The 18,355-nt window shown below is 47.2% G+C and overlaps 1 protein-coding gene across 1 annotated transcript in view; it reads left to right on the top strand.

Annotated features, from left to right (window-relative positions):
* LOC119952125 (sodium/hydrogen exchanger 2-like) overlaps nt 1–18,355 on the top strand; it is a 230,432-nt gene that overhangs the window by 16,638 nt on the left and 195,439 nt on the right. The gene's annotated exons all lie outside the window — the stretch shown is intronic.

Raw genomic sequence — 18,355 nt, forward strand, 5'->3', positions numbered from 1 at the left:
AATTTGATCTACTGCATTCGCTGCTCCCAATGTGGTCTCCTCTATATCGGAGAGACCAAACGCAGACTGGGTGATCGCTTTGCTGAGCATCTTCGGTCTGTGCGCATTCAGGATCCTGACCTTCCTGTTGCTTGCCATTTTAACAAAAGACCCTGCTCCCATGCCCACATGTCTGTTCTTGGCCTGCTGCAATGTTCCAGTGAAGCGCAACGCAAACTGGAGGAACAACATCTCATCTTCCGGTTAGGCACGCACAGCCTTCCGGCCTGAACATCGAATTCAACAACTTCAGATGATCAGCCCCACCTCGACCCATTTGTTTTCATTTCATTTTAACTGTCTTTTACCATTTCTTTCTTTCTTAATATACATTTAATTCCCCCCCCCCCCCCAATCTTATCCACCTTTCCTACACCTTTCTCCTCTTTGCTTTCTGATGCACGATCAGTTGCACAACGACCCAGATTGGGTACAACTGTGGCTTTATTGCAGTCAGATGTGTGACCTCCTACTGCAGCTGGCGAAATGGCAGATCAATGGAGGACACGCATATTTATACAGCTTCTAGTGGGCGGAGCCAGCCGGCAGGGGCAACCGGCAAACCTGTAGTACAGGTTCTACCTTACATCCCCTAATACAGGTGTTCACAGTGGTTCACCACATTCACCCCCTGTTAAAAATGAGTCCTGCGGGGGTGGTGTGGAACTATACACAATGTTACGAATTATGTACAGTGTCTTATAAAATGAGTGGGGAAGGAAAAAACGTCTATCCGGTGCTTTGACGATTCGCTGGGAGCGACGTAACGGTGGCGGCGATGTCAGTGCTGGCGGTGCTGGTGTCACCGTCATCGGTGCTGGTGCTGGCCAGTAGTCGGATGACACCGGGAGTGTACCAAAATCTTCTTCGTCCCCTTGCGTAGGCAGGAGAAGGAGGGATGGACCTGGTGGGGTTAATGTTGGGAGCGCCAGGGGAGGGGAGGGTGGTGCATGGGTGGGGAAGTGTGTTTGGCTGGAACCTGACAGTGCCAGGTCCCTGAGGGAGACATTATCTTGGCGGCCGGCGGGGCGCCACGTAGGCATACTGGGGGTTGGCGTGGAGCAAGTGTACCCTGTCCACCAAGGGGTCCTCCTTGTGGAGTTGGATGTGCCTACGGAGCAGGACCGGTCCTGGAGTTGCAAGCCAAGTCGGGAGCGACACCCCAGATGTGGACTCCTGGGGAAGGTAAAAACACGTTCATGGGGTGTGTAATTTGTGGTGGTGCACAGTAGTGACCGGATAGAGTGTAGTGCATCAAGGAGGACCTCCTGCCAGCGAGAAGCTGGGAGGTTCCTGGACCGTAGGGCCAGCTGGACGGCCCTCCAAACCATCCCGTTCTCCCTCTCTACCTGCCCATCTCCCCGGGGTTGTAGCTGGTCGTCCTGCTGGAGGCGATACTCCTGCTGAGCAGGAACTGACGCAGCTCATCACTCATGAATGAGGATCCCCTGTCACTGTGGATGTAGGCGGGGAAACCGGAGAGCAAAGATTGTGTTGAGGGCCTTGATGACGGTGGCAGACGTCATATCGGGGCATGGGATGGCGAAGGGGAATCTGGAGTACTCATCGACCACACTGAGGATATACGTGTTGTGGTTGGTGGAGGGGAGGGGCTGTTTGAAATCCACGCTGAGGCGTTTAAAGGGGCGGGAAGCCTTCACTAGGCGCGCACGGTCCGGCCGGTAGAAGTGCGGTTTGCACTCCGCACCGACCTGGCAGACTCTGGTGACTGTCCGTACTTCCTCGACAGAGTAGGGCATGTTGCGAGCCTTGACGAGGTGGTACAGTCGTGTGACCCCTGGGTGACAAAGGCTGTCGTGCAGGGCCCGGAGTTGGTCTACTTGTGCGCTGGCACATGTACCTCGGGAGAGGGTGTCTGGAGGCTTGTTGAGTTTGCTGGGGCAATTATAGGTGGAGAGCTCGATTCTCCACCGCAAGATTTTATAATTTTTGATCTTGCCCCGCTGCGTGTTGTTAAACATGAAGGCTACCGACTGTTGGTCAGTGAGGAGAGTGAATCTCCTGCTGGCCAGGTAATGCCTCCAATGCCGCATAGCTTCAACGATGCCTTGGGCCTATTTTTTGACGGATGAGTGCCGAATTTCAGAGGCATGAAGGGTGTGGGAAAAGAATGCCACTGGTCTGCCTGCCTGATTTAGAGCGGCGGCAAGGGCGACATCTGAAGCGTCGCTTTCTACTTGAAAGGGCAGTGTCTTGTCTACTGCGTGCATCCCAGCCTGGGCTATGTCTGTTGTGATACGGGCGAAGGCATGTTGTGCCTCGGCCGTGAGTGGAAATTGAGTGCACTGTATGAGTGGACGGGCCTTGTCCGCATAGTTTGGGACCCACTGGGCGTAGTACGAAAAGATCCCTAGGCAGCGTTTGAGGGCCTTGGGGCAGTGGGGGAGGGGAAGCTCCATGAGGGGACGCATGCGGTCGGGATCGGGCCCCAGAAGTCTGTTTTGGACTACATAGCCGAGGATGGCTAAGCGTGTCGTGCTGAACACATACTTCTCTTTATTATACGTAAGGTTGAGAAGAGTTGCGGTACGGAGGAGTTTAGCGAGGTTGGCGTCGTGGTCCTGCTGATCATGGCCGGAGATAGTGACATTATCTAAGTACGGAAACGAAGCCCGCAAACCGTACCATTCGACCATTCGGTCTATCTCCCTTTGGAAGACCGAGACCCCGTTAGTGACGCCGAAGGGAACCCTAAGAAAGTGATAGAGCCGACTGTCCGCCTCGAAGGCAGTGTATGGACGGTCCAATTTACGGATGGGGAGCTGGTGGTAGGCGGATTTCAGGTCAATTGTTGAGAAGACCCGGTACTGCGCAATCTGATTGACCATATCAGATATGCATGGGAGGGGGTACGCGTTGAGCTGCATGTACCGATTGATGATCTGGCTGTAGTACATGACCATTCTGTGTTTCTCCCCAGTTTTAACGACTACCACTTGGGCTCTCCAGGGGCTGTTGCTGGCCTCGATGATACCCTCCCGAAGCAGCCGCTGGAACTCGGACCTGATGAAGGCCTTGTCCTGGGTGCTGTACCGTCTGCTCCTGTTGGCAATGGGTTTGCAATCCGAAGTTAGATTGGCAAAGAGGGAGGGGGGTCAACCTTTAGGGTCGCGAGGCCGCAAACAGTGAGTGGAGGTAGAGGCCCGCCGAATTTGAGGGTGAGGCTCTGGAGATTACACTGGAAATCCAGGCCCAGCAATAGTGCAGCGCAGAGGTTGGGGAGGACGTAGAGACGGAAACCGCTGAATTCTACGCAATTCTACAGAGAGTTACCGTACAGAATCCTCGGATTGGGACAGAGTGGGATCCGGAGGCCAGGGAGATCCGTTGATTGGCAGGGTGAACCACGAGGGAGCTGCGCCTTACCGTATCCGGGTGTATGAATCTTTTGGTGCTCCCGGAGTCCAGCAGGCAAGAGGTCACGTGGCCGTTGATTTTCACCGTTGTCGAAGCAGTGGCCAGGTTGTGTGGACGCGAGTGGTCCAGCGTCATCGAGGCGAGCTGCGGGTGGTCGTCAGAGGTTCCGGATGGAGAGCGTTGGTGACCCAGATTGTGGGATGTAGTTGGCGTTCCAGCCCTGTGGGGAAGACAAGATGGCGGCGTCTGGAGGTCCAGTGGAGAACAAAATTCTGGGGGTGGGACAAGACGGCGGGGCCCATGGGACGCACGTTGGTAGTGCTGGGCAAGATGGCCACACGTGAACTGAGGGGGAGGAGATGGCGGCGCCCACTGGCCGCATGTGGCCCCGGGAGAAGATGGAGGCACCCATTGTGCGTTTGGCAGGGGGGAGGGGGCGATAGCGGCGACTGCGCGGGCCTGGCACACTGCTGCAAAGTGGCCCTTTTTGCTACAGGACTTGCAAGTGGTGGCGGGGGCCGGGCAGCATTGGCGGAGGTGCTTCTGTTGACCGCAGAAGTAGCAGCGGGGACCCCCGGTGTGCATGGATCGGCGTGCGGTGCAGGCGTATTGGCTGGGCAGGGCTCCAGCTGGGGGTGTCGTTTGCGGGGTCAAGGAGGAGTAGGACGGGTGGGCCGCGCGGCGAGGGAGGTAGGCCTCGACATTACGGGATGCGACCGTTTTTATCTCCGCTAGATTGAGTGTGGCCCCTTCCAGCAGTCATTGTCAGATGGGGTCCGATGCAATCCCCATTATGAATGCATCGCGCATGAGGAGATTAGAATGTTTGGTGGCCGTAACGGCCTGACAGTCACAGTCCTGGGCGAGTGGGATTAGGGCCCGCCAGAAGTCTTCGATGGACTCACCAGGGAGTTGAGAACGTGTGACGAGTATGTGCATGGCGAAGATCATGTTCGCTTTCTGCGCATATTTTTAGGAGTGCCATCACTTCCGCGTAACTCAGCGCGTCTTGGATCAACGGAAACACGCTTGAGCTCATCCTGGAATACAAGACCTGTATATTCTGAGCCTCCGTAGGCGTGGAGGTCGCAGCGTTGATGTAAGCCTCGAAGCTAGCCAGTGATTAAAGTCCTTTCTGGCATCGAGGGAGTGCGGATCCAGTTGCAGGCGATCTGGTTTGATTCTGATATCCATTTCGTTGAAAATCTGACTGCAATAAATTGGTGCTCGATCAACTGCAAAAAGACTCAGATTGGGTACAACTGTGGCTTTATTGCAGTCAGAGGTGTGGCCTCCTACTGCAGCTGGCGAAATGGCAGATCAGTGGAGGACACTCATATTTATACAGCGCCTAGTGGGTGGAGCCAGATGGCAGGGGCTACCGGCGAACCTGTAATACAGGTCCTACCTTACATCCCCTAACACAGGTGTGCACAGTGGTTCGCCATACTTTCCCCTTCCCTTCCCCCCACACCTACAGTTCATCCTCTGATGTTAGTTTCTCTGCTGTTTGACCTTTCACATCTTTTGTCCTCTCTGGGGACTGCCATTAACACTCTTTCACCTTGGTATCTGTGGCCATTACCAAAGTCTTCCAGTCGACACACCTCCCACCTTTTAAAAAAAGGTTCAGCAATGTTAACAGATGGCTTCATTTTTCTAAAACCCTTTTAACGTTAAACATTTCTTAAGATTACATACATTCAATACAATATATTATTTTACATTTTTTAGACACGCAAACATCAACATAAATATAGTTCATTTTGTCTCTTCACAAGTTACAGTCGTGATAAAGCATTAGCAATCACATTTTCTCTTCCTGCCACATGAAGAATTTGTTAATTAAACGGCTGTAATAATAAATTCCATTTGAATAGTCTTGCGTTTTAAATTTGTCCAAGAATTTTAATGGATATGGTCCTTCTATACAATTGTGTCAGATGTTAAAATGTTGCAATTGTTATGGGCCAGGGTTTAGAGAACCCCAAAGTGTATCATGGAGTTCACCTGACCCACAACTTTTAATATATTGTGGTTTGGGGAGCACACGACCCACTCTGCAGGTGTGGTGCAGCAGAAATGGGAAAGTATTTTTTAAAGCAAAACAATGTTTATTCTATGAACTCAAGTTAACCTTTTTAAACATACATTGAACATCTGAGCAACCATCAATTCAAATACAACCCCCAAAGAATACAACACTAAGTAATCCTTACTGTCCTTTTAATATCTATAAGACTCAAAACAAAACCTTTTAACAGAAGCACATCAGGTTTAAATTCACTACTGAGAACAGTTACCACGTTGAAATCCGCAAATGAATATTCATAAGCTTGTAGAGATTCATGCACATCCTGCTGTGATTTCAGCTTCTCCAAAACTAAAATGAAACCAAACCCACCCTGCAGAAAAAAGCCTGTGAAAGTAAAAAGCTGACAGACAGCCCAGCTCCACTCACTCTCTGACATCACTGCAGTAATAAACACTCATTTCTTAAAGGTACTCTCAGTACAGATATTTACATACACACCCATTTTATAAACACTTGTTTCTTAAAGGTACACTCGCATGACACCCCCCTCCCAAGAAAAAAAAATCAATCAAACTTCTAGATGGTGTCATTGTTCACCTTTTCACTATCCTTTAAGAAATGCAGACAGTAAATATGCATTTTTCCCCCAAAAAACAACACACACAAACAGGTATAATAATATAGTCTCTTCTTCCTCAAACTGGTACTGCTTCTGTTCATCACATTTGCGACAAAGCATCGGCTATCACGTTTTCTCGTCCTGTCACATGTACTATTTTTAAATGAAATGGTTGTAACAATAAACTCCAGCGAAACAGCCTTGCATTGTTATTCCATATTCGCTCCAGAAGCGTCAACGGATTATGATCAGTATATATAATGGTGTCAGACGGATTGCTGGTCACATAAATGTAACAATGTTGCAAAGTCAGCAACAAACTAAAAGTCTCCTTCTCAATTGTTGAATACTTTTTCTGGTGAGAATTCAATTTCTTTGATAAATATCCAATAGGCCGCTCTAGCCTTTCGTCGTCATCTTGTACAAGCACCGCACCTACGCCCACGTCACTCGCATCAACAGCCACTTTGAATGCTTTGGTACAATTTGGGATGGCTAACACAGGAGCACTGGTTAACACAGCCTTCAGGCCGTCAAATGCCTGTTGACACTCACTGTCCTCTGCAATTTGTTATGCTTCTTGAGCAAGTCCGTCAGTGGAGCAACCACACTGCGAAAATTCGGTACATATTTCCGGTAAAATCCACTCATACCAAGAAATCGCATTATTTCCTGCCGTGTTGAGGGTATCGGAAACTCCATGGCCGGGATTCTCCCCTACCAGGCAGGGCGGGGAGGGGGGGGGTCCCGCGTAGCTGAGTGGCGCCAACCACTCCGGCGTTGGGCCTCCCCAAAGGTGCGGAATTCTTCGCACCTTTAGGGGCTAGGCCTGCGCCGGAGTGGCTCCTGCTACGCCGACTGGCGCCAAAACCGGCGCCAACGACATTTGCCGCCCACCGACCGGCATCGGGGCTGGACGAAAGGCCTTTGCCGGCCGACGTGAGTCCGCGCATGCGCCGGGGCGTCAGCGGCCACTGACGTCACCACCGGCGCATGCGCGGTCGGGGGGGGGGTCAATTCTGCCTCCGCCATGGTGGAGGCCGTGGTGGCGGCGGAAGAAAAAGTGTGCCCCCACAGCACTGGCCCGCCCGCCGATCGGTCGGCCCCGATCGCGGGCCAGGCCACCGTGGGGGCACCCCCCGATTACCCAGGACCCCCAGGGGCCCGCTCGCGCTGCCAATCCCGCCGGCACCAGATGTGGTTTAAACCACGTCGGCGGGATTGGCCTGTCAGCGGCGGGTCTTCGGCCCATCGCGGGCCGGAGAATTGCCGTGGCGGGAACAGCAATCGGCGGGGTGTGATTCCCGCTCCCGCCGATTCCCGGGTGGCGGAGAATTCCGGCCACGTCGGGGGCGGGATTTATGCCGGCCCTGGGCGAAACCCCGACCCTGCAGGGGGTCAGAGAATTCCGCCCCATAAATTTTATTTTCACATCCCGTGGGACCATTTGACCCTGTCCGATTGTATGACCAAGGAAAGTGACTTGGGCTTTCCCAAATTCACTTTGGCTAGGTTTACCACCAAACCCGCCTCCTGAAGTCGATCGAATAACTCCATCAGATGTTTCAAATGTTCTTTCCATGTCTAGCTGAAAATTACCAGATCGTCCATGTATACCGCACAATTGGGTAATCCTGAAACTACTTTGTTAGTTAACCGTTGAAATGTGGCTGGCGCATTTTTCATGCCAAATGGCATAACTTTGAATTGGTAAATACCATCTGGAGTCCCAAAAGCTGAAATCTCCCTCGCCCTTTCGGACTAAGGTACCTGCCAGTAACCTTTAAGTAAATCCAGTTTGATTGTCCCGCTTTCTCAATGCAATCCTACAAACGTGGGATAGGATAAGGGTCCGTTCTTGTAACTGCATTAACCTTTCTATAGTCCACACACAACCGTTGGGTACCGTCCGGTTTTGGTACCATCACTATGGGTGAGCTCCATTGGCTGCAAATCACTTCAAAAATGCCATTTTTAAGCATATTCTCAATCTCTTTGTTAACCTGTTGTTTGATTGGAACCGCATTTCCCACATCTACATCATGTATAGCCATTTTAGTACTTCCCAATTTATCTCCACAAACTTACTCACGTGATATCAATAACTCTTTCAGGTCAGTCCGTTTTTCCTCTGGAAGTCAACTCAACAATTTATCCCAATTTTTAAGAACATCCTCATTTTCCAATTTAATTTGAGGTTTGTCAAATTTGAGGTTTGTCAAATTCACAGTCATCTGGATTTGTTTCATCACTTTGAGTTAGAATCATTAAAACCTTTTTCTCTCCTTCCCTTTCAAAGTACCTTTTAAGCATATTCACATGACAAAGTCGGTGAGTCTTCCTTCTGTCTGGCGCTCTTGCCAAATAATTTGCCTCACAATTTCCTTTCAATCTGCTAAGGTCCACAAAACCTTGCTTTTAAAGGTTCACCTACCACTGGTAACAATACTAAAACTCTATCTTCACTGGCAAAACTACGAACTTTGGATGTCTTGTCCACTACATGTTTCATCACATTTTGTGCAACTTTTAAATGTTGTCTGGCCAATTCACCTACTCTATTTAATCGTTCCCTAAAATTTGACACGTAATCCAACAATGTAAGTTCCGACTTCTCACTCACCAATTTTTCCTTAATCAATTTAAGTGGTCCTCTTACCTCATGACCAAAAATTTGTTCAAAAGGACTGAATTTGGTTGACTCATTAGGTGAATCCCTAATTGCAAACAGTAAGAATGGAATTCCTTTATCTCAATCCTCTGGATAATCGTGACAATAAGCCCTCACCATTGTCTTAAATGTCTGATGCCACCTTTCTAACGCTCTCTGCGGTTCTGGATGGTCCGCAGTTGATTTGAATTGTTTTATTCCTAAGCTATCCATAACTTCTTTGAATAACCTTGAGGTAAAATTTGACCCTTGATCTGATTATATTTCTGTGGGTAGTCCATATCTAGTATAGAATTGAAGTAACTCCTCCACAATCTTTTTAGCTGTAATATTACGTACTGGAATAGCCTCTGGAAACCTAGACACATCCATTATCGTCAAAAGATATTGATTCCCACTTCGTTTTAGGAAGCGGTACTACGCAATCAATTAGGACCCTTGTGAAAGGTTCTTCAAAGCCTGGAATGGGTATTAAGGGTGCTGGTTTTATCACTGCTTGAGATTTCCCTATCACTTGACATGTGTGACATAGGGCAGCATGGTAGCACAAGTGGATAGCACTGAGGCTTCACAGCGCCAGGGTCCCAGGTTCGATTCCCCGCTGGGTCACTGCCTGTGCGGAGTCTGCACATTCTCCCCGTGTCTGCATGGGTTTCCTCAGTGTGCTTCAGTTTCCTCCCATAGTCCACAGATGTGTAGGTTAGATGGTTTGGCCATGATAAATTGCCCTTAGTGACCAAAAAGGTTAGGATGGGTTATTGGGTTATGGGGATAGGGTGGAAGTGAGAGTTTAAGTGGGTTGGTGCAGACTCAATGGGCCGAATGGCCTCCTGCACTATGTTCTATGATTGACAAAATTTAACTACATCTTTATGTAGTCCAGGCCAATGAAAATGTTTCTGGATTTTAGCTTGAGTTTTCTTTATTGTCAAATGACCTCACACTGGTAGCTCATTTCCAACCTTTCTATACCCTACCGACAATACTACTTGATGAACTTCTGCCCACTTTTCATCTGCCTGCATATGTAAAGATCTCCATTGTCTCATCAAAACATCACTTTTCTGGTAATAACACTCTGATATACACTCAGATTCCTCTTCCGTATATGGTTTCTGATACATACATTTTATTTCTATATCTTTCTGTTGTAACTCCACCAATTTTCCAGAACTAAAAATATCTGCCTCATCCTCCACCTGTTCTTGTTCTTTTTCAACCATCTGATCAAAAATCGTTTCTGATAATTGCACTTCAACTGCATTTTCACTCTTTGATTTCTCCTCTTGTCTTAACCTGTGACTTTGCGACCTTGTTACGACACAATCCGGAGAAATAACAGGATATTCGTCCTTCAATACTCAGTTGTCTGATTTTCCACTGGCTTATCCACCACAGTATGCATCATTCCCACCTGCGATCCAGTTACATCATTACTCAAGATAAACTATTCCTGGACAAGACAGTTTCTCTATTACTCCTACTACCACTTCACCACTCTTCACTGGACTTTCCAACCACCTTATATAATGGAACACTACTCCTCTCACCCTGAATACCACATGTTACCACCTTTTCTGGCAATATTCTTCCCAAACTACATAACTCCTCATCTCCTAGATTAAAGATTGACTAGCTCTCATATCTCTTAAAATTGTGACGTCTTTATCTGCTCCTCCTGTTACAGATGAGTAAACTTTACCCACACAAGTAAATCCTTCAAAGACATCTGGCACCTTGTTATCAATCACCTCTTGATCAGGCTATACAATCTTTTGCACCTCCTTTGCTTCACTTGGGCTTTCCTTTACCACTTTAACAAACCCCACTGTCTTATCCTGTTTTACCACATCAGCCTTCCCAGTGTTTTTCTTCATCCACCAACACTGTGACTTTACATGGCCTAGTTTATTGCAGTGAAAACATTTGAAACTTTTCATGTCTCTTCCACCCTCCTGGATTTCTTTTTTAGTCTGAGGTATACTCCCCTTATTATCTCCCATCAGATCACCTTTACTTTTACCACTTGAGTATTTCTTATGTCCCCAGTTTCTATCCCTCACAGGCTGAAACTGATGTTTGAAACTAAGCTTTGATTTATGAACTAATTCATAATCATCTGCCATTTCTGCTGCTACCCTCACAGTTTTAACCCTCTGCTCTTCCACATGAGTTCTCACTACATCAGGTATTGAATTTTTAAACTCCTCCAAAAGTACAATTTCTCTGAGAGCTTCATATATTTGGTCTATTTTCAAAGCCCCTATCCAACTATCAAAATGACTCTTTGAGCCTTTCAAACTCCATGTATGTTTGACCAAATTCTTTCCTTAAATTTCTAAACCTTTGTCTGTAGGCTTCAGGCAGTAGTTCATATGCCCCTGAGATGGATTTTTTCACCTCCTCATACGTCCCAGATAACTCCTCCGGTATTGATGCAAACACTTCACTAGCCCTACCTACCAGCTTTATTTGAATCAGTAATACCCACATGTCCTGTGGCCATTTCATTTGTTTATCTACCTTTTCAAATGAAATGAAAAAGGTTTCCACCTCCTTCTCATCAAACCTTGGCAATGCTTGGACATATTTAAATAGATTCCCACCAAGCCTTCAACTTTGACGCTCTTTCTCACTGTCCTAATCACTGTCCTCAAACCGTACATTTCCCTTTACCTCTGCCAATTTTAACTGACTGTCATGTTTCATAGCCATTTTCTGAAGTTCAAACTCTGTCTCTATCTTTTTTCCATGATCTTTATCTCCCTTTCTCTTTCTTTTTGTTCTGCTAGAGCTATTCTTTCTTTTCTCCTTTCTTCTTTCTCCTTTTCTTTGTCCTCTGCATCTCTCTATCTTTCTTTTTCCCCTCTCCTCTGTTTCTTTCGTGGTTTACGTACTATTGGTAACAATACAATACTGTCTCCCCACTAACAAAACTACAAATTTTTGATTTCTTATCCGCCTCTTTTTTCATCACATGTTGTGATAATTTTCAATGTTTCCTAGCCAACTCACCAGCCCTAGTTAATTTCGCTCTAACGTTTAGCACGTGGTCCAATAGCGTTGTCTCCAACCGCTGGCTCACCAATTTCTCTTTGTGAACAACTGAGAGCACTTTCCCATGCTTATCCTCCGAATGGGATTTTCATTGCTGATTATTTATCATGTAGTACTTTAAATAAGCTTTGGAACCTAAGACCAAAACTTGAAGTCGCATTTTCTCCAGACACGAATTCTGACCCCATGATTAGTAATCATGCTCTTTAAGTGTCAAACACAGAATAATGCCGTATGGTGTCAAAACACATTACAGGTAACTTTAACATTTCCAAATATTGCAGTGTGAACAGTAAGTCTCAACATCCGAAGAAAATGGTTTGAAAATTTAAATTTTATTCATTTATTTAGTATGAATTTGGAGTACCCAATTCCTTTTTTCCAATTGAGGGGCAATTTAGCGTGGCCAATCCACCTAACCTGCACATCTTTTTGGGTTACGGGGTTGAGACCCATGTAGACATGTGGAGAATGTGCAAACTCCACACGGCAGTGACCTGTGGGCCGGGACTCCAGTCCTTGGCGCTGTGAGGCAGCAGTACAACAATTTTATTCAATACATTTTGGGGATATATACGTCACTGGGAGGTGGTGGTGTTGTGGTATTTTCACTAGATTAGTAATCCAGAGACCGAGGGTAATGGTCTGGTGTCCCGGGTTCAAATTCCACCAAGGCAGATCGTTAAATTTGAATTCAATAAAAAAAATCTGGAATAAAAAAAATAAGTCTAATGATGCTTGTGAAACCATTGCCAGTTGTCGTAAAAACCCATCTGGTTCACTAATGCCCTTGAATATTGAAAGTCTGACGTCTTTACCCGGTCTGGCCTACATGTGACTCCAGACCCACACAGCGATGCAGTTGACTCTTAACTGCCCCAAGGCCTAGCAAGCCACTCAGTTCAAGGGCAATTAGGGATGGGCAACATATGCTGGCCCAGCCAATGATGTCCACATCCTCAGAATGAATAAAAAAACCTGATAGGGAGAGCATTTATTGCTGACCCTAGTTGCTCATGAGAAGGTTGTGGTGAGCCATCATCTCAAACTGCTGTGGTCTACTTGATTCAAGGTAACCTTCATAAAAAACTTTTTTTATCTCCCTTTCAGGTGGATAGGATCTCAGGCTTCAACAACCACAGGAATCAACAGCCCCTGGATCCTTTTTCCCCTTCACCTCCCTCTGACCCCGTCCCTTCTTCTAATCTCACCTCTGCCGTGTATTCCTGATACCTTCTGACATTCCCCTCTCTTACTCTGAATGATCCGTCCTCACCAAAAGCCTTAATTAGCTTCATCCACTTTGGCACAGAATCTCAATGGATTTTGAGCTCCACACAACGCTCCCATTGCCTACACTTCCTTCATTGACATGGAGCCTTCCTGTGCCAAGAGTGGATCGTTTTACCTGTCTCATTCCGCACATTCTGAACATGCCCCTCGGGCCTCTTAATCTCTCTAGATTTTTTAATTAATAATGACCAGCATGGTAAAGAATATTGGAGTCATTTACAGCTCAGAAGGAGGCCATTCAGCCCATGGAGTCCATTTTAGCTTCGACGGAGCTATCCATCGGCTAGCTCCGTCAGGCCCACTCCCCCCACTCAGTTCCAGTTGCCCTGTTAGTGTATTTCCTTCATGTGCCCATTCAGTTTCCTTTTGAAATGATCAATTGATCCCACTTCCACCATTGTTGTGGGCAGCAAGTTCCAGGTCGTTATAATTCACTGCATAGAAACGTTCTTCCTCACATTCGCACGGTGTCTCTTGCCCAAAATTTTAAGTCTGTGTCCCCTGGTCCTTGTGCCCTCAACTAACGGGATGAGTATTCCCTTGTCTAAGACTATCATAATCCTGTATACCTCTCCCCTCAATCTCCTTTGTTCCAAAGAGAACAACCCCAAGGTTTCCAAAGGAATCCTGCATCTGTAATACCATTTTGGTTCATCCCCTCTGCACTCTCTCAAGGACCTTCCCATCTTTCCTCAAGTGTTGTGATCAGAATTGGATGCAGTACGCTAGTTGAGGCCCGACCAGAGCTTTAAGGAGGTTCAACATATCATTCCTACATTTCAACTTAATGCCTGTAGTTATAAAGCCCAGGAATCCATGAACGGGATTCTTCGTTGCCTGACGCCAAAATCATAATTGTTTATCGGGCGGAAAATTGATTCCGAAACTGGAATTGGTGCTGGCGCTGGTTTGACGGCGGTTTGCGATTCTCCACACCTCCAAACCGGCATCATCATGATGTGCACCATGCGCAGTGGCGATGCCGTTGGCGCCTCATCAGCCGGCCCAGTTGCGATGCTCCACCCCAATGGGCCGAGTTCCCGACGGCGTGGGACACCTGTGGTCTGTGCTGGCTGAACTACACTCAGCCAGGATCCGTGCTGCTGGCCGGGGGGATGTCTGTGAGGGCTGGGGGGAGACTGGTGGGGGGTGGCCAGGGGGTGGGCTGTGGAGTTGCAGTTCGCTGGTGAGGTATAGTGCACGGCCAGCTCCATGTTGTCCAGCGCGACCGGTGCAGGTCGTTGGCCATATGCGTGCGTGGCGCAGGTCCCGGCCATTCTCTGGTCGTTTTCGGCGTGGGTGGCGGGTGTGTCAGTCGGCACTGGTGCTAGCCCCTTCACTGGAATTGGTGAAGGGTCGGCATCGAATTTCCTGTTGTGAAAGTCGGCACATTGTACGCTGGCGTCAGCATTTAGTCTGCAGAACAGAGAATCTAGCCCGAGATGTCTTCCTTTCCACTCTCTTAATATGTCCTGCTACCTTCAAACGTTGATGCACAGACACCCCAAAGCCTACAATTACTGCACACTCTTTAAAACTGCCATGATGTTTCTTTTGCCTTTCCATCCCCCTTCTGACAAAACGCATCTTCTTACACTTCTCCTTATTAAATTTCTTTTGTTGCTTGCTGCTCATTCCGTTAGCTTATTGATGTTCTGTTGCAGCAATTCATATCATCCTCGCTTCTGCCGTGGGACAACCCCCTCACTTACCCCCTGTGCTAGTACTATTTAAAGGCATCAACATACAGCTTTTAGGAGAATTGTTTTTGCCCCTGCAGAATTTGTGGAGATACAGAAGGAGTTGACAGAGTTCTGTCCGAATGGAATGCTGCTCAACCTTTGGAAAGAATGTTCTGAAAAGCCTCTGTGTTCACTGTTTGTGATGGGGCTGTAGTTGCCATTCCTCCTGAGTGGTGGCGTCACAGAGAGATGAAGCAAAGACAGCAGAGAGGAGAGAAAGGTCTCTCAGCAAGGGTTTTTCGAGAGCTCTTCTCCTAACTATGCTTCAGACAGAAGCAGGTTCTCAGCTGGCTGTGGTTCAGCAAGGAGGTAGTTACTGAATGGTGCCGTCAATTCCTATGCCAACGAATCCTTCTAGGCTGGAGCTAGTCCATCGCCAATGTATCTCAGTTCACTGTATGTGGGAGGTAACCAAGAGCCTGAATGCCAGGACAAGAAACGCCATTATCTCTCCAAACAGAGAGATGCAGGAAGATTGGGCAATTAGCTTTGCCAGGGTAGCAGGCTTCCAAATGCTGCAGGGAGCCATCAGCTGCAAACAGTTGGCTTTGTGTATGCCACATCTCAACAGGGAGATGTCCTGGATCAAGATTTCAGTGCCCTGAATGTGCAGTCAGTGCCAGACTTTTATGCCTCCGTCTGCGTGGGAATGGAGGCAGGCTGACAAAAAACATGATGGATAGAACTAACTTCTAGGGTTCCTGCCTGCATCTTCTGTTGCTGGCAATTTTCAGTGACAGAAGTGTGTGCATAACAAGCCCACACACATAGTCAAGACTTACTGGCTCCATTATTGGGTTGAGAATTTCAGATCCCTCGCAATTTTGATGGAATCAAGCTGGCTTCTGAAGATGAAGTGGTTCATGCCAGCTCAGACGTGAAGTGAGCCGTGAGTAAACCACAGTCAAAAGATAGGAACCGGTTGACAGTAATTACAACAGGTGTTGTCACCTACACTTGTCATAATGTAATGCTGTATGATAAGTTAAATATGTCTTTAATGCAGTGATTGATGATAAGGCTTTGTTCACAAATTATGGACCGGCATTGTTAAGGTGGATTTCAAATGCATTATAGTACATTATCCATGGATAGAGTACTGTTCTTCATTGAACACTATTGATATTCAGATTTGACTATGTCAATTGTATCATGTGATTTAATGTATTCACTGAGTGACAGATCAGACATCTGCTTCCATGCATCCAAGTTTGAACAGGTAACTGAGATTTCCAATGAATTCAGAGGCGTTAATGTATTCCGCTCTGGAGATTTTATTAACAGAGTTGCGCAAGAACATTTTTCATGAATTCTAAACTCCACTAAAGGATTCAACTCATCAGACCTTATTTATGTAGCTGTCAAGGAAATTTAGTTTGTTTATTTTGTTTTAACAGTTTTGTTTTAACAGGAATTAAGAAGCATAAAGGAACAATATGCAGTTTTATGGTGAGAAGTGGGGGAATGGCACTAAATGCCATTAGAAGAGTCGGTGCAGACACAATGGGCTGAAAGACCGCTGTTTGTGCTGTAATAATTCTTTGATTATTTTCTGTGATCCTGTTAATAGGATAATGTCTTTACGAGGTTTTTGAATGACTGATTGTTTATTTTGACATTTTTATGAGCATCTCAATGACGTCCAAAGGTTGTTAGGGGCTCAATAGTACAAGTGATATTAGGTAAGTGGGTACAGGGGCAGCACGGTGGCACAGTGGTTAGCATTGCTGCCTACGGCGCTGAGGACCCGGGTTCGAATCCCGGCTCTGGGTCACTGTCCGTGTGGAGTTTGCATGTTCTCCCCGTGTCTGCGTGGGTTTCACCCCCACAACCCAAAGATGTGCAGGTTAGGTGGATTGGCCACGTTAAATTGCCCCTTAATTGGAAAACATAATTGCGGACTCTAAATTTAAAAAAATAAAAATAAGGTAAGTGGGTACAGGATATTATGAAGAGAGTGAAGGGGATATGGGAGCATAGCAGTGATGGACTAGGAAGGTGAGACTTGGGGAACCCCACAATTATCTACACAACAGGGCCGATGTCTCAGCGAGTGGGGACCTGCTCCACTCGGCATCCATTTTCACTTCAGGCCTGCTTTCAGAGGTGGAAACCCTGACACCCATGCTCTCACAAAAATAGCATGCGAGGATATTGTTGAAGTTTTTTTACTTCATTTATGGGAAGTGGGCATCGTTTGTTATGCCAGAATTTAGTACCCATCCCAATTTGTCCTTGAAAAGGTCGTGATGAATGGCCTTCTAGTACTACTGGAGTCCCTGAGGTGTAAGTACACCCACAGTGAAGGAATGGTGATATATTTCCAATTCAGGTTGTGAGTGACTTAGAGGGTTATCTCCAGGTGGTGGTGGGAGCCCGATGTCGGGAATAGGAAAACCCCTGATTCCCGCCTTCAGGATGAACATAGAACATAGAACAGTACAGCACAGAACAGGCCCTTCGGCCCTCAATGTTGTGCCGAGCCATGATCACCCTACTACTCAAACCCACGTATCCACCCTATACCCGTAACCCAACAACCCCCCCTTAACCTTACTTTTATTAGCACACTACGGGCAATTTAGCATGGCCAATCCACCTAACCCGCACATCTTTGGACTGTGGGAGGAAACTGGAGCACCCGGAGGAAACCCACGCACACAGGGGGAGGACGTGCAGACTCCACACAGACAGTGAAGATCTGGCCCTGCTTGTATGATCATATACAGATGGTCACATTCATGAATTCATTCCACACCAATCATCTATTCCAACCATCTGCAATCCACAATGTTGAGTCGGGGTAATTTGAGGTGCAGTTACTGGAATATGACCTTGACCACTAATGCAAGGTCATGGAAATTTTCCTGGCACTTTATTCAGGCCCTCAAGAGCAGACTGCTGGCATTTACATCACAAGCTACCTGCTCTGGTTTGCTTCTTTGCCTGTTTTTCCCCGCTGGGGATAGAGCACTGCTCCTTACCTCCTGCTGCACTAAGGCCTGCGGCACTGCATCTCAGAATCAAGGACCCCTTTCTTTGCCCTGCTTCTCCAGTTTCTTCCTACGCAGAAACCCTTCCCCAGCCACTTCCCGCACATTCTGCAGCCAGACTGCATCTCCTCTTTAAGGGATGCATTCGGACATGGGAGCAGAATATGGACACTTGACCCTTCCAGCCAGCTCTGCTAATCAATCAGATCGTGGGTGATCTGATTTCAATCTCAACTCCACATTTCCACCTATCCCCAATAGCCATTCACCCCCTTGCTCATCAAGAATCTATTTACCTCTGCCTTAAAGATATTGAAGGACTTTGCCTCCTCCGCCTTTTGAGGAAGAGAGTTCCAAAGACTCACAAACTCACGATCCTCTGAGAGACAAAGTTACTCCCCATCTTTGGCTTAAATGGGTGACCCCTTATTTTTAAATTGTGACCCCTAGTTCCAGAAGCTCCAACAAGAGGAAACTCTCCACATCGGCCCTGTCAGTGCCCCTCAGGATCTTAAATGTTTCAATCAA

Source organism: Scyliorhinus canicula, chromosome 17 (genome assembly GCF_902713615.1).
Source record: "Scyliorhinus canicula chromosome 17, sScyCan1.1, whole genome shotgun sequence".
NCBI classification, from domain to species: Eukaryota; Metazoa; Chordata; class Chondrichthyes; order Carcharhiniformes; family Scyliorhinidae; genus Scyliorhinus; species Scyliorhinus canicula.